The following is a 14,577-nucleotide window of genomic DNA, read 5'->3' as shown; positions in this document are numbered from 1 at the left end:
TGTACACAGCTTCCTACATTGGTATTCGCTGATCTGAAAACATGACTAACTGACTGTATTCTGAAGTGTAACATCTGTATGTACTGGATAAAGAAATGGTGAGCAAGGTTCAGCTAATCTAAAGCCTGGAGATGGAAGAACTCCGAAGACGTGAAATCATCAACCAGACACTGTTGGAAGAGGCAGTAAAGACCAACAGAAACTACAAGCTAACCAGAGTAATACAGTAGGCTGCAAAAAGTAAATTGTTTCAAAGAAGATATAAATATAACATCGTAAAATATCTTTGTATGTCAGTAAAGTATCCTACCTCGTATTTCAGAGCAGTTTAACTGAAATGTTCCACACTTCTTTTTTTCCATTTCCTGATTTGCATGACATTTGCAAGTGAAACAAAATCAGCTGGTTTCACTTGCTATTAAGTAAGTAAGTTTAATTTGTATAGCACATTTAAACACAGCATGCACTGACCAAAGTGCTGTACAGAGTCAGTATTAAAAGACAAATGATCAAAAATAAAAATAAAAAAGAAATAAATAAAATAAAACTATAATAATAACAACAATAACAATAAGCTGATGATTAGGGAAAGGCCAAGGAGTAGAGATGGGTTTTTAGCCTAGATTTGAAGGCAGAGATGGAGGGGGCAGATCTGATGTCCGGTGGGAGCTGATTCCAGAGGCGTGGAGCAGCAACAGAAAAAGCTCTGTCACCTCTCTGCTTCAGCCGCGAGCGAGGTACATGAAGTCCTGTGTTAGGGGATCTTAGGGACCTTTGGACTGAGTGGGGCTGTAAAAGGTCATTGATGTAGGCTGGGGCCAGCCCATTGAGTGCTTTAAAAACAAATAATAAGACTTTAAATTGTATTCTAAAAAAGACTGGGAGCCAGTGCAAGGAGGCCAGAATGGGAGTGATGTGCTCACGTCTCCTGGTGCCAGTTAAAAAACGTGCAGCTGCGTTTTGGACCAGCTGTAAACATCTAAGTGAGGTTTGAGGGAGGCCAAGATAAAGGGAATTGCAATAATCCAGTCGTGATGTGATAAAAGCATGGATGACTATTTCAAGGTCGTTATGAGATAGGAAGGATTTGAGGCGGGAGATCACTCTGAGCTGGTAAAAACTATTTTTGACCACAGTGCTAATCTGTTTGTCAAGACAGAGATCGGAGTCAAGGAAGACACCCAGGTTTCTGGCAGAGGGTGTGACATGAGGAGTGAGGTGACCTAAATCGTTCACTATAGTGCATCTTGCCTTGGAGGGACCAAAAATAATGACTTCAGTCTTGTCACCATTTAGCTGGAGGAAGTTGTTAGCCATCCAATTTCTGATGTCTTCGAGACAGACAAGGAGAGATTGGATGGAGTCCCTAGATTTTAAGGGCAAATACAATTGAGAGTCATCTGCATAAAGGTGAAAGGAAATGTTGTGCTTTCTAATGATATCACCAAGTGGGAGCATGTACAGACTGAAAAGCATGGGACCCAAGATGGACCCCTGGGGGACCCCATAGGAGACAGAGGCAGTTGATGAGGAGAAATGGCCAGTGGAAACAGAGAAGGTCCTATGTTTAAGGTAGGACCTGAACCAGAGAAGAGCAGTGTCCCTGATGCCCACCTGCTGGTCTAGACGGCTGAGGAGAATGTTGTGGTCAACAGTGTCAAACGCAGCGCTAAGGTTGAGTAAAACCTTAAACTGCATGCTTAAAAAAGGTAGGGACAGTGCCGGATGTGAGACATGAATTTAGAATTATTTGAATCGATGGCCCAACAGCATCAAAAACATCCTTTATAATACAGGAAGGAATGGCATCATAGGGGGATCCAGTGGGTTTCATATGTAAAACTAGTTCCCGCAATTCACTGAGAGAGATGGGCTGAAATTGGTTAAAAGTAGAAATAGCTGGTGCACGAGAGTGAACAGATGGAGCAGTTGCTAAGGAGGGTGTAAACACTGATCTGATGTTCTCTATTTTATCAGTGAAAAACTTGAATTTTTCACAGGTCTCAGTAGATACGTCAGCAATTGGAGAGTTAGGAGAGTTGAGAAAGGAGTTAATAGTGCTAAACAGAATGTTGGGTCTGTTGGAGTGTGTACTGATCAGGTCAGAGAGGTGCTTAGTTCTGGCTTTTTTAGCCGCTGTCTGAAAGGAAGCTAACGTTGATTGGAAAATTTCAAAGGAAACAGTGAGATGGTCCTTTTTCCATTTCCTTTCGGCTTTACGGCAGGCTTGCCTGAGCGAGCGGGTGGCCTCATCCAACCAATATTGAGACTTTAGCTTGGGACGGGTGAACGTGAGAAGAGCTACAGAGTTAAGTATGGAAGAGCAAGAAGATTGAAAAAGGCTGACTAATTCGTCTGGCCCAGAAGAGGATGATGCCGCTGTTGCAATGGTAGCTGCAACGGAGTTACTGATGAAACTGTCTGAGAACTGGGATGCAGTTTGAGTGTTAATGTGGCGAGAGTGATGACCTTGAGTTTTGGCAGTTTGCAGAGCATTTGATAGACTAACATTAAACATAATAGGTTTATGATCAGAGAAAATAGCATCCTCAATCACAATGTTATCCACAGAAAAACCATATGATAGAACAAGGTCGAGTGTATGTCCCAGGATATGAGTAGCTTTGTTTATATGTTGAGTAAGACCAAAGGCATCTATTACACCACAGAATTCGTTAACCATGGGTCTGTCGGGACAGCAGACATGGATATTAAAGTCACCAAGTATAAGAAGGCGATCGTGCGATGACGAGGTGGGAGAGAAGGTCGGAGAATTCTGTTATAAAGTCTTTGTTGTGCTTAGGAGGCCTGTAGACGAGTACACATACCAGCGGTGACATAGCACATTCTACAATTACGCATTGCAGTTCAAATGTAACAAAACTCCCCACAGAGAGTGTCCGTAAATTAAGACTGTTTTTAAAAACGAGAGCTACCCTGCCTCCTCTTCCAGCGCACCTCGGTGTGCTAACGAACGAGCACTGAGGCGGGCAGAGTTCACTAAAGACAGAAGACTGGCCAACTCCAGCGCTAATCCATGTCTCAGTCAAAAACAGGAAATCCAGATTGTGACGGGAGAAAAAGTCATTTAGAACAAAAGTTTTGTTAGACATAGACCTGCTGTTAACCAGGGTGACTTTTGCAGTGGAGTGGACCGTAGCCTGAGGGCAAGGGGAATATTCCAGAGGGCGGATGTTCAAGGAATTCACCCCACCGCCACGTATCCGCAGTCTCGAGCGAGCAGAGCAGACAGGTGTTTGAGGTTGGTCCTCCAGAGTGATGGGAACATGGCAGGAGCACCAGCGGTCCCACGAATGACGGGCCAGGAAGAGATCCGTCCGGCCTAGATGGACTGCAGAGAGCTGACAAGGCCCAGGCTGGGCGAGAGAAACACTCGCGATTTTCCTCATTGCCACTCGGACACCTCCACGCTTGCCTCGGCGCCTGTGGCGCTTCTTCTGTAGAGAGCTACAACAAGGTAGGTGAAGGACACAATCCAGGGTGGGGTAGACAAACGGAGGATGACATTCGATGTATGGAATAAGGAACCCATCGGTGGTCACCAGTGCGCTTCTAAGATGTAACAGAGTCTGACGATCATAAATCCAGGTAGGGCCAGCAGAGCAGTGGCAGCATAGCATGAGTAGCAGCATAAACAGACATAGCACAAATCGGACAGGTAGCAGCTCACGGAGCTGACGGCAGGCCGACAGACACACTGGAGCCATCTTGCTTCCGTGGTTCCGTTGGCAGAGGAAATATGTGAATTAGCAAGAGCAGATGCAACACATTTGGTTTCTCTATAGCAAAAGGTGTAGTTGTGACTCATGGCTGCTTTTGAAAACAAGTTTATATATAGTGTTGTTCCATCATCTAGTTTGGTCAAATATAGCGAGCTAATTCTAGCTTTCACTTGAGTCTGATACTGTAACCAATTATGGCCAAGCGGCGGCCACTTTCACATGAAGAGAGACTGACACTGCAAATAACCAACCACATTACGGTTACAAATAATTTTTAGACAAAATACTATGAACTTGTGTAACCCAGTGACTATATCTTGCTCTTAAAACTCATGGTGTTGACAGTTTGATTTTCCAACTGGAAACTAAAAACACAAATACACAGATATGCAAAGGGACAATCAGATTGCAGCCATTCTAGAAACATTCTAAAACTTGTAGTCAGCTAAAGATGGAGAAGATATCAGATGCTCTGTGAGCCATGGGAGGAACATCTGTGCTCAAGACAATGCAGATAAAGACTTCACCAGCCTTCTGGTATCACTTTCTATCAGTATAACCAAATTGCTTCATGATGCTGAATGAGGTTTATGTATTCAAGGGTTTAGTATAATGCAAGTGTATATTCACACAAGCATTTTCTTTCAAAAGGAAAAGCACTGCCATGAAAGTGGTGTAAATGTGATACAAGGTCTACTTCTGTTAAATGTAAAATTGAGGAAATTCCCTGTTCCATAGTCACCTGTGCATTGTCATGAAAGTGGAACCAACTTTGTCTTATTGTATTTTTTATGAATGAATGTCTGAAGTGAGATAAAAATCAGGCAGAGTATTCTGCACAGAATGTGATCATATTGAGATCAGTGATTCTGCATGGCACCATACAGATTTCAAAGCTCATTCAAGGTCGACAACTGTGTTATAACATAAAGGGGAAAAACACCCAAACCCTGGGTTCATGACAAGAAGTGAAACAAAGTTTCATCAGCTCTGCTTAATGCAACGTGCATGATAGTTTCAGGTTGAAGTTAGTGCAACAGATCTTAGTTTTTTTTTTACATCTCACTTCCAACACCAGGTCTGTGACCCAAATATTAACCGCATGTTGGATATGTTTATTTACAAAATGGGACACTATTTCCAAAGAGGGTATAAGCTGCAGAGATCAGGCTGAGAAACAAATCAGATTTAGAGAAGGTCTCATGTAATGGTTTAAAGGGTCCATAGCATGAAAAAGTAAATTTCTTTTTTGAAATAAGAGATTTGACATACTATGCAGTGTTCTACCCAGAGTGCTTTTGCGTGTCGGGGCCGACATGCTTTAATTTCATGCTGACACACTATTTGTTTGCTCCGACACGCACTGAAAAATCACGTCAGATTCCTACCTTGCAACGTTTGGGGCATATTTTCAAGGAAAATCAGTATTTTGGGCCAGTTTGCTGTCATGATGCACTCCAGCAGACCGGAAATACCCCTGGGAAATCCACAATCACAACAAATACCCTCAATCACTTTGCTGCTGCACTGGCACCATGACGCTTCAATTTGCGGCCAGATTGTGGTTTATGGTTTGTGTGTGATGAGTATACATCTCCACGTTTCAATCATGCCAAAAAGAGGCACGAATGGCACTCAGTGCCCCGTAGATTCATATTTTCAACAGCTAAATAAGAGTAGGACAGAAGAGCCAGAAAGAGAAGAGGAAAGAAGTGAAACCGAAGTTTGAAGTATTAAGTAGAAATATAGAGTATAAAGGTGCTACTCAAGACTGTGGTATTTGTGCAGTAAATGCAGTCTGCAGGGTTTTTTTTTTTTAACTGCAACAGAATTCATTTAAACTTTTGGTTCTGGCAGTGGTTCAGGTAATAAAACAGCATTATTATAGTACATTGTCAGATGATGACTATTTATTGCTCATATGAATCCTATGCTGCAAACCACATCATTACAAACCTCCACATTGTAGCAAGCTTTTCAACCATGTTAACAGTAAAAACTGACAGTGTCAGTACCACCATAAAATGCTCCTAAAAGTCACCAGATGGGCTCCCTTTTTCCAAAATTTTCTGGGGTTGGCAGGTTCGGTATACACTCACCAGCTACTTTATTAGGAACACCCATCCACCTGCTGTTTTTTTTGCAGTTATCTAATCAGCCTTGAGAGCAGCACAATGCATAAAAATCATACAGATACAAACCAAGCGCTTCAGTTCATGTTCACTTCAAACATCAGAATGGGAAAAATTGTGATCTCAAAGTGTGACTTTCTTTCTTTCACTGTGGCATGGTAGTTGGTTTGAGTATTTCAGAAACTGCTGATCTCCTGGGGTTTTCACACACAACAGTCTCTAGAGTTTACAAAGAATGGTGGAAAAAAACAAAAAGCTTTGAGTGAGCGACAGTTCTGTGGGTGGAAACGGACAGATTTGGTTTGACCTGCCAGCAAGGACATAGCAACTCATATAATCACACTTTACAAACTATGGTGAGCAGAAAAGCATCTCAGCATGCAACAGCAAAAGACCACATTGGGTCCCACTCCTGCAGCCAAGAACAGAAATCTTAGAATCAACAGGGATGTGATTTGGGGCTGGTGAAATTATCTGAAAATTTTAGCTGGGGGTCTGGGGGCCGCAGGCCCCCAGCTGATCCAGGGCAGCGCCCTGGTGGGGGGACAAGGGGGGTGAAGCCCCCCGAAGCTCCTGGGTTCTGGGGTTTTCTGACTTAAATTGTACTAAAATGGCAAGCAAACACACAAGAAAAAACTTGTCATGATTAACAAATTCAAGCCAATTTAATGGTCAACATGCAACTCTGAGCCCCTATAGTAAATTCAATGATTCTTAACTGACAAAAAGCCAAAACATGAAACCTAAAAATGTCATTCTAAATTAAATCATCTGTATTAGAATAAATAGAAAACTGTATAAGGAAAAACAAAATTTATACTTTCAATTACTGTAGAAGTTGAACATACCTAAATGTGCCTTTTCAAACAAACATGATGCAACATAAGAATTCATCCACCATTATTTATTAAACTCTATTGCTCCTGGTAGTCTCCCGGTTTGCTTCTTATGTATGGCAACTTCTAATATTTGATTAAGTTACTGCACACCCCATTTAGACAGGGTAACAGGATTGACACAAAATTAGTCATGCATAGACTACTTACCAAAACTGAAATTTAAGTAAATATTCTCAGATTCAGTTCATTCTGCCATCCATATATAAGGTGAGAATATGTAGATCCTTGGCAACAAATAACTTCGATAATAGCTTTTGGGAGCATTTATTTTTGTTATGTGATTAATCACAGTAACAGAACTGACACAAACCTCTGGGACAGATACAAAAATTAACAAAACATCGAAAAAAATCTCTTTTCTTAATGGCATTTTCAATTTGTGACATCATGTCCATTGTGGTTTCCACAATCTTGTCGTTGAACATGAAAAAGTTTCAATTCCACCTTTGGCTAACATTAAGAATCATGTCTGAAAAAAAGTCTCTTTTCAGTGGGACAGCCATTTTTGCTCATTTTCGACCCTAAAATTTGCTACAAAATACACATTTATGAACCAAAGTAGTCAAATTTTGAAATGCAAGGTAGAACTGATAATGTTTTATCATATGAGACCATAAAAAGGTTTTAGAAATCTCAAAATGTAAACAAAACACGTCCGGACCAAAAAAAAAAAAATGTTTTCTGTGAAATTGACTCATATACAGAACTGTACAGTGTTCACTCACTTGAGGATTTTCATATGCAAGAATAAAAATCACTTTCACTAAACAACATTCATAAAAAAATGTGTTTGCAATTAATTGGGATCCACTGTTTTTATCATTTCAACCGCGCATCAGACCCTCGGCCAATTGAAAATGTCTTTCATGCACTTTTCTCCCTCATGAGAATTTTGAAAAGTTGGCAAGTATGTATTATTTGCACTAACATTTTAATACTGAATAAACAAATCAAAATTGTGTATATTACCTTACATCCACGCTGTGGGAAAAGTTTTGAGCGAAAATTAAAACCAACAACTTCGAGTGAAAAAGGTGAAATAATCTGTGATGAAGTTGGCAGAGACTCTGAGGTAAAGTGAGAGGAGGCGGGAGGGGTCAAGCATCACTGCCGCCTCACAGACTCACTTTCCCGGGTTAAACTCCCACCACTCCCCCTCTCTCTAGCTTTTGTTTTGTTTTCACTGAGTAACCATTTTGATTTGTAAACTAGAGCCGTGATTTAAACTGCTGTTTCTTCGGACGTAACTAAAACAAACTGAAATAAAAACCGCCCCTTCTTTTCTCCTCAGAAGGTTTAGCCTCCGATGCTAACCTTTTCACCACAGCTTTCATAGCGTGCGCATGCGCATCCAGGAAGCAACAGATGGCACGAGGCCCCATTGCCACGGCAACCTTCGTCACCCCGCGAAAACATACCCAACTGTCGCACGTGCAGTGACACCATCACCACTCACAGGTTTATTATGGGGAAAGAAGTGAGCTGGGTTGTTTTTTTTCCTTCTTCCCCATGTTTATTTACTTTAAAAACACACACACACACACACACACACACACACACCAAACTGATGATCAGGTGCAGGGGTTAAATTGGGATTGGTTATGTGGGGGGGCTCTGCCACGTACCCGCCCCTGCCCCCGCCGCCCTGCCCCCGCCGCCCTGCCCCAATATACTTTTTGGAAAATAACCCTCTAATTTGATAACCATATCATATTGCACAGAGATATACACCTTATCTGTGTGTTGTAGGCCTATGTGTGTCTTGTAGTGCCCCCCTACACATTATGGCAGTTTGAATGTAGATTGGTTGGCCAATGTAACAGATTGTACAGGGTGTTGTACATTGGTTTGAAGGAAATGATTAGTGGGGGGTCTGGGGGTCCTCCCCCAGGAGTTTTTTATTATCATACATGTTATTTGCTGAATTCTGGTGCATTTTAATAAGTTGTTAGCTGACTTTACAGAGGTAGGTTGAGCAATATCATGTTAAATCTTGTCACATGCCTACAGGTGAAAAATGTGAAGGAGAAATGTTCAGTGAGAAAATTTGAAGGCTTGCACAATCTTAAACCAAAACAGTTGATTTATTTTGGAGGATAAATGTTAAATATGCCAAAACACTGTCAGTCAAATTGTCAATCAAATATAGTCATGCAGTGAATGCAACCAAATACAAACAACACTATAACATTGGAAGCATTTATTATTATTATTATTGTTATTATTATGTATTCAATTATTTATTTGGCATGTGGTGCTTTTTGTATTATCTAGAACATACATAAGATGAGCATATTATAGCAGCAAAATAGAAGCACAATCATTTGAATGCAGCAAAAGTTTTGCTGCATTCAAATGATTGTGCTTCTATTTTGCTGCTATAATATGCTCATCTTATGTATGTTCTAGACAATACAAAAAGCACCACATGCCAAATAAATAATTGAATACATAATAACAATAATAATTACACTAATAATATTAACAATAATAATAAATTAACATTAAATTAAATATTAACAATAAATAATAAAACACTAATAATATTAACAATACAGTGAACATAATCATTATCATATTTTTTATTATTAAAAACAAAATATCAAATAATACTGAAGAGGGGAAAAAATAATACTGATCTAAATATGTTGTGTTTTTATTTTTAGACAGTGTGTTTTGCTAAACACATACTGTCTAAAAATAAAAACACAACATATTTAGATCAGTATTATTTTTTCCCCTCTTCAGTATTCTTTGATATTTTGTTTTTAATAATAAAAAATATGATAATGATTATCTCCCCCTTCCCCCTGGCTAATTTCTGTCGATAACTGGGGACTATGGAAATTGAACTCGCCAAATGCACAGACAGTTCTTTCAAGCACCTCTGATGGATTAGGATCGTATGCAGGTAAAAGGGGAGACGGTGTACGGAGAAAATTATAAACAAGTCACAACGCTGAAACACAAGCCCAAAAACCTGCAAACCACGACTTCTGATTTTTTTTAAAGCGAGCTCACAAAAAAAGAAACCCCAAAGTCGCTTATAAAAAGCGGAATTGGCAACCCACGCAGTGTTCCAGAAACCAGAATCTCTGATCGCAAGTTCTGTTCTAAATAGCTTTGACAGGTCGTCTTGTTATCAGGAAAACTATGATCTATCTCATAAAAGTCATGGGTTTATTGATTAATAAAACGATATTTAATTATTCAGAACTGAAAATCGTGAAAAGGGTTTGTTGCTTTTGATGTGTGCGTGATCATATGCCATCCGCTCCGAGCTTATGTGCCGGGGCTCAGCCCCGGACAGCCCCGGCCCAATTTAACCCCTGATCAGGTGCATCTTTACGCTCGATCACGGAGGCTGCCATCTTTCAACTCTTTGTTTGAAGCGAGCTTACGTACAGCTATCTAACAAGCGCGTTCATTGGTTGTTACAGAGCGATGGGCCAATCACGTACCTCGTTTCATCTCAATGACGGAATTACTGAAAGTCGGAACCAGGGCTTTGAACCGGTTCAAGGAACGAAAACGAAAACCGGGAACTTTTTCTATTTCACATGGAACAGAAACGAAACCAGAAACTTTATTATTTTTTATGTTCCGGAACAGAAACGCTTATTAAAAATAATGGTAACCGGTTAATACCGGTTTTTATTTCGTTCCTCAAAGTTTCTGTAGCCTACAAATAGTCATTCTTCTCCTGCGCAAGTTTCTATGACCCGCTGGGGTTCACTTCCTGTGTGACGTTCGCTGACTGAATGGAGAGAGCGGGAAGGTGGACTACTATCACGTCTCCACGTGATAATAAGTGAGTAAGTGCATTACTGAGTGTCTGTGAGCAAAGAAGAGCCTGAATGTTGCAACCTCCCTATTGGCTGTTTGTAAAAATGTATCAGTTGTTGCCCCTCCCACGGGAATCATCGCGGGCTCGAGAGACGAGACCTGACGAGTTAGTTCGTTGGTAGCAGAACAAAATGTCTGGACACAAATCGGGTTTTCAGAAAAGGAAAGAAAATAAACAGAGGGTCGAAAATACAAAAAAGGAGGCAGAAAATGCAAAACGAGTTTTAAGGTAGGACAAATGGTTACTTTTCTGAGGCAGCCCGCCGTGGCTGCCTGCAGGCTTATTTATTATAGCCCATTTAGTTAAAATAGTTGATATAAAATGTTTATAGTTATAGTTATGTGATGGTTGTCCTGATTTAGACTGGTTTTTTTTGGGGGGGGGGTGTTGCGCGATGTTGCACCCGGGTCCAGATTAGGGCAGAACCGGCCCTGGCTACATTTCAGGTGTAGTTTGTTTTATGTATGTACGTACTTGTATAGATGTGTACTTGGTCTTTCAATATGGCGCCTAACAAAATCTCGCGGCGCGGTGACGTCATGTGGTAGCCCTCTATAGGGCCTGACTAGCCTTTGGTAACACACTAAACGAATTATCTTTCATTTTTGGCACTTTTTCTGTTTGTGTAGATAGGAAGGCATACTGAGAATCCAAATCGCCAACATTTGAAATAATAATAATTGTTTTGAATTATTTCTTGTCTTATTTAATGAAGGTTGTAATAGAATTAGCCTACATTTGGCTTAAGCTGGATGAGACAGAGACATAATTTTATAGCCATTTGTTAAACAGCTGACAGGGAACGTAATTAACCGTTCCGGGAACGAAAATTTTTTGTTCTAACCGGTTCGGGAACGTCTATTTAATGGTGGAACCCAAAACCGGAAACGTTAAAATTCTGTTTCTGTTCGGAACGAACCGATAAGAAAAAAATTCTGGTTCAAAGCCCTGGTCGGAACGAATAGGATATGAATGCGGATTTTTGAGCGAAAAATCGAAAAAAAAAAATTTCAAATTGAGGTGAAAAAGCGGAATTCCGTGAATTCGTGGAAAAATCACATCCCTGAATCAAGAACTGCTGTTGAGCGGAGATGTTCACATAAATCCTGGTCCAGTTCAACAGTTTAACCAGGATCCCTGTGGAGTTTGCCAAAATCAGGTGAAATCCTGTGAGAAAGGGATACAGTGTGACTCTTGTGATGTATGGCACCATGTCAGGTGTCTGCCAGCAGCAATCTCGTTGACTGATTATCAGTATGATGTCCTGTCATCAAGTGATGCCGAGTGGCACTGTCATACATGTAAACCTCCGGCCGTCGGGGCTGATTTAGAACGCGAGGCTGAGCCGGCGCAGACCGAGATTGAGAATGATGACGGGACGTGTTTGAAGAAGAAAGGTCTTCACATACTACATCTGAATGTGAGGAGCCTTCTTCCGAAGATTGATGAGGTGAGAAACATCGCTCATCAATGGAACCCATCAGTGTTGTGCTTCTCCGAAACCTGGCTGGACTATACCATCTTGGATCCAGAAGTTGACATCCCTGGCTATTCCTATGTTCGAAAGGACAGAGATCGGAATGGCGGCGGTGTCGTAGTTTATATACGCAACAACATCGCGTTCAACGTACGACCTGACATGATGGACAATGACCTGGAAGCTGTTTGGGTGAATATCCTCCTCCCAAAGACTAAGCCCATTCTTCTCGGTGCCTGTTATAGACCACCTGATGTGAATAATTTCTATAACATCTTGGAGGAAGTGTGCTCGAACGCTGAAGGTTTTGTTGACAGTGAAGTGATAATAACTGGTGATTTCAATACAAATGTGTCAACATCTAAGGCTAATTCACTTGTTAACTCTCTAAAATATTTCTGTTCAATGCTTGATCTTCATCAAATAATTACAGAACCAACAAGAGTGTGTGAATCTAGTCAGACTACCATAGATTTGATGCTTGTATCTGATCAGGATAAAATCTGTCAAAGTGGTGTGATAACTTGTGGTATGAGTGATCATATAGCTATTTATTGTACCAGGAAGGTTTTAAGATCAAAAGCAACAGGTCATAATACGATAAAGGTTCGGTCAATGAAACATTACACTGCTGAGGTATTCTGTGAAAGACTGTCTATGATTGATTGGTCGAGTGTGTTAAACTGTATGAATGTTGATCAAGCTTGGCGTAACTTTACAACCATGTTTATCTGTGTGTTGGATAGTATCGCTCCTGTTAAGTCTATCTCTGTGAAACACCGTACTGAGCCTTGGGTCAGTACTGAGATCTTGGAGGCGATCAACAGAAGAGATCAAGCTTTGAAGGAGTCCAAGAAATCAAATGATCAGTCTGAATTCAAACGTCTTCGGAATAAGGTTAATCGAATGATAGACAAGGCAAAGGTGGATTACTATAAAAATAATCTTCAATTAAACCAAAATAATCCCAAAAAACTTTGGCAGCTGTGTAAACAGCTTGGTTCTTTCAAAAAACAAAAATCCAACTTTTCAATAGGTCTCAAAATTGATGGGATTGTATCTTTTAATCTTACAGCAGTGGTGTTAAAATTTAATTCCTTTTTTACCACCATTGCTACAATTCTTGTAGATTCCCTCCCCATACCTTCTGGTACATTTGGTCAAAATCACATAAATAATTTTTATAAAACTTTCGGAGTTCAGCAGGACGCTTTTGCTTTGTCTACCATCGAGGTTTCTGAGGTGTGTAAAATGCTGAGGACTCTGGACTCGTCGAAGGCCACAGGTCTGGATAATATCCCCGCCTGATTTGTGATTGATGCAGCAGAGCTTATTGCTCCAAGCATCACTCATATAATTAATATTTCGATCCAAACGGGCAAGTTTCCCAAATTATTTAAAATAGCTAAAGTAATCCCCTTGTACAAAAAAGGTTCAAAAACAGACTGGTAACTATCGGCCAGTCTCTGTCCTCAGTATTTTGTCAAAGGTGCTGGAAAGGGTTGTTTACAACCAGTTGTATGAATACTTACAAAACAACAGTTTATTGTATCATCTTCAATCAGGTTTCCGTCAATCATATTCTACCGATTCATGCTTAATATACCTAACAGACTACCTTAAAGGTGAGATTGATCAAGGTAGATACTGTGGTATGGTTCTTTTAGACCTACAAAAAGCATTTGATACGGTTAATCATGAGATTTTGTTGTACAAACTAAAGGCAATCGGAAGTTGTGATAGCGTCGTTGCATGGATGCGTTCATATTTAACTGGTCGAGAACAAAGAGTGTCTGTAAATGGTGTTTTGTCGGAAACGGCAGCTATAACCTGTGGTGTACCCTCAGGGTAGTATCCTCGGTCCATTGTTGTTTTTACTCTATGTCAATGACATGAAATCAGCTGTCAACTGTGAGTTACTTTTATACGCAGATGATTCTGCTCTTTTGGTGTCAGACAAAGACAGGGGTGATAGCGTTCCGGCGCCGCGCCGGATTTCTGGCGTACCGTGGCAGGGGAAAAAAAAAAAAAAATCTAGTTCGCCCATTGTCCTGTGTCATTCTGAGATGCGCAGATAGACAGTAAAGGGAATTCCCTTTATACCGTACAGGTCATCGAACAATCTCTGAGTACCGAGCTATCCAATGTGTACGAGTGGTTAGTCGATAACAAATTGTCTCTCCATCTAGGTAAAACGGAATCAATCCTTTTTGGTTCAAAACCAAAAATCAATAAAATTCAAAATTTAAATATACAATGTAATAGTAAACAAATTATTCCAAAACTCAAAATAAAATATCTTGGTGCAATCATTGATAATTACGTTTCTGGCGAAGATATGGCCCAATCAGTTATTCAAAAGGTCAGCTCCAGGACCAAATATCTGGCTCGTAAATCAAAATACCTGGATGGCGAGACGATGAAGTTATTGGCTACCGCTCTGGCTCAGTGTCACTTCGACTATTCGTGTTCTTCTTGG

General features: G+C 40.5%; 1 protein-coding gene across 2 annotated transcripts in view; it reads right to left on the bottom strand.

The window, feature by feature from the left end:
* Positions 1 to 14,577, bottom strand: part of LOC132893287 (tumor necrosis factor receptor superfamily member 14-like) — a 34,364-nt gene that overhangs the window by 17,760 nt on the left and 2,027 nt on the right. Inside the window, exon 1 of one of the 2 annotated variants that reach the window (XM_060932249.1) lies at positions 311 to 343. The exons of the other annotated variant lie outside the window; for it this stretch is intronic. The gene's annotated coding sequence lies outside the window, so the exon portion shown is untranslated. Of the gene's footprint in view, positions 1 to 310; positions 344 to 14,577 lie in introns of those variants that run through there. 2 annotated transcript variants of the gene reach the window in all.

Source organism: Neoarius graeffei, chromosome 10, assembly GCF_027579695.1.
Source record: "Neoarius graeffei isolate fNeoGra1 chromosome 10, fNeoGra1.pri, whole genome shotgun sequence".
Taxonomy (NCBI): Eukaryota; Metazoa; Chordata; class Actinopteri; order Siluriformes; family Ariidae; genus Neoarius; species Neoarius graeffei.
Note: the sequence above shows the minus strand (reverse complement) of the source record. Positions and strands in the feature narration are given on the sequence as shown.